Source organism: Jatropha curcas, chromosome 4 (assembly GCF_041381405.1).
Source record: "Jatropha curcas cultivar XTBG-Jc1 chromosome 4, XTBG_Jcur_1.0, whole genome shotgun sequence".
Lineage (NCBI taxonomy): Eukaryota > Viridiplantae > Streptophyta > Magnoliopsida > Malpighiales > Euphorbiaceae > Jatropha > Jatropha curcas.
In genome coordinates this window covers 2159968-2162712 of record NC_143154.1, presented here as the reverse complement: position 1 = coordinate 2162712, position 2745 = coordinate 2159968, and the positions used below count along the sequence as shown (strand labels likewise).

At 29.6% G+C, this 2745-nt stretch overlaps 1 pseudogene; it reads right to left on the bottom strand.

Moving 5' to 3' along the window:
* Nucleotides 1-1460: 1460 nt before the first annotated feature.
* LOC149496655 (cypmaclein pseudogene) lies at nt 1461-2254 on the bottom strand (annotated as a pseudogene).
* Between the last annotated feature and the right edge of the window lie 491 nt (nt 2255-2745).

The window sequence follows — 2745 nt, the reverse complement described above, 5'->3', positions numbered from 1 at the left end:
ATGAGATGCTAGAACAAGAAGATTGGTGAAATTATATATAGCCAAAGAAGGGTGGTGGAAATTATTATTATTATTATTATTATTATTATTATTATTATTATTATTTTAAAAAAACAAAAAGAAGGGTTGGTATAATTTACATTTTACAGGTATTTTGTTCACATAAATGCATGATTATTTTGTCCTCCAAAGGCGACATTGCCAGACTGGAGACTGCATCAAAGACTAAAAAGAAAATCACACATTCATATTTTTATTGTTTAGATGTTTGTTCTTCAAGCAAAGTACACTGACTATGGCAACTGGTTCAATGCGAATCAGAACATACTGTATTTCAATGAATCAAAAATTTGAACTTCATTATTATTGAGTGTGCTTGAATAATTGATTTATGTTGATCTAGTGGAGTATCCATGATTTGATAGGACATAAAAAAACATGAAACATGATATGCTCCTCCATATATATGAGCATGTGTACACTTTGGATAGTTGGACTTGGATTACATAAAATATGTTGAGTGAGCTAAGTACAACTCAGATGCAGTAGTTGAGTAGGTAGAAACACAAGTGTTTTCTTTTTCTTTTTTTCTTTGAGCACAAAATGTATGAACTGATTTGATTTGATAAAATATTTTCAACTTGAGGGAGATCTACTCTGCCGCTAAAATTACCAAGGTTGATAATAATAGTTTTTAGAGTCTTTATACCAAATATTTATTTAAGGAAAAATTTTATGTAGACTGGGTCCATGGTCTTACTTATGGACCAAACTAATGAGAATAGAGTTTTTTTATTGAAACGATGGTATTTCTATATACTGAGAAAAAAAGGGGGATAAAGTCAAAACACTTTTTGAAGAATGTTTACTGTTACCATAAAGCATGACTATAAACCCGGTCTAGGCAAGTAACTAAATAAAATTGTGGTTAGCACAAATTTTAAAACAAGAATTTTCACATTTTCATTAATCTAATATATGTTTTTTATTTAATTTTATAAGTTAAAGTGTTCAATAAAATAACTTTGAAAGTTGATATGTTGAATATGTATATTTTTATAAATTAAAATGTTCAATGGATCAAGATAAAATTTTAGGGTGTTATACGGTCAAAGTAACAATATCAAGGATGAGTTTACGCATATAACCATAATTTTTTCTAAGGTTTTGACATCATCAAACAACATATTATTCCCTCAGTTCCTGTTCTTTTTTTTTTTTTTTGTGAAAACCCTGATCAGTTCCTTTTTGGCTTTCATCAGATTTATCCTTTAATTATTGCTCATTTAATTGAGGTATATAAAGTTTAGTGGAGATACCTAAGTAGGGGTAAAATCGGAATAAAATAATAGAATAGTGGTGTAAAAGAAAATTTAACAAATTATTATTCATTTTTTTGCTCTATGAAAAAAATGAAAATTGTAAAACAACGCAATAATTTAAATGGAGATTATAAGAAACTCATTAATTATTATTAAGAAAAAAAAATTGACAAGTACAACAAATTGAGGAAAAGAAACAAGTATCAAAAACAAAATTTGACAAATTTCATAACATAGAGAAGTAGAATGAAGAATAATAGAATAGAAAAACAGAAGGAGCTTAATATTAAATTCAAGGACATTTAAAAGTGTGATTACGAGTGGTATGGTAAGCATAGCAAGGACAAAACTCAAGATTGCCATAAGTGCCCTGAGGCACACAATTGCACTTCGCACAGCAACTCCCACATGACTGCTTGCACAGATTTGGCCTTTTTGATAATTTGCACCTACATTTACATGCCTCTCCACAGTCTATGCTCTGCCTTGAACCTGAAGCTGCAGGTGCAGGCGCAGCCGCATCCGAAGGTACCAATGCTTCATTCACGCTAATCTGCAAATCGTAGTTATGTAAAGCTTCTGAAAGATGGAGGAGCGTAAGAGAGACAAGAAGAAGTGAAACAGTTACAATATATGTAGAGAAAGCCATATGGTGTGTTTCTTTCTTGCAAATTGTAACCCTAAATTCTGATAGTTAGTGTAAGGAGAAGCTAAAGATATATTAGTTACGAAATGAGAAGAAGATAAGTGAAACTATATATAGCCAAAGAAGGGCGATCGAACTCGAAATTGTTATTTTCCTTGGGAAAAAAAGAAAAGGACAAAACAAAAAGATTTAAGGGTTGGTATTTTACAAGTATTCTGTGCACATAACATAATAATTTCTTGGTTTAGGGTCTCCTCCAGAGGCAACATTTCCAGACTGGAGACTGTAAAGAAAATCACATATTGGCATTATTATTTAGAGTAGATGTTTGTTCGTCAAGCAAAGTACACTGACAGTGGAGTGTATGTATATATGTACATGATAGTTGTGTATCAGTGTATGAGTGAACTGATAAATTATTACACTATATTACCCCAACTTCAATCAGATAATTCTTTAAAAAGAAAGTGAAAGAATTTCAATTGAAATTACCTAATCATTTATTGCTTGTTCAAATTTCTTTCTGTCAAATTTAAACTCCATTAAAATCAATCTAGTGAGCTTGATAATTAAAATTTTTTCAAATTTGAATCAGGATTTTCAATATATTTAAAATAAATAAAGATTTGGATGCTATTTAAACTACAAGATTTTCTGGGTTTTCTATTTGCTATCTTGAAAGTCTATTTTTGTTTTTATTAATCTATTTCATTAGATCCATCATCTTTCTTTCTTTTATTTTTTTTTAGTTAATAATTTTTCTATCATTCAATACTC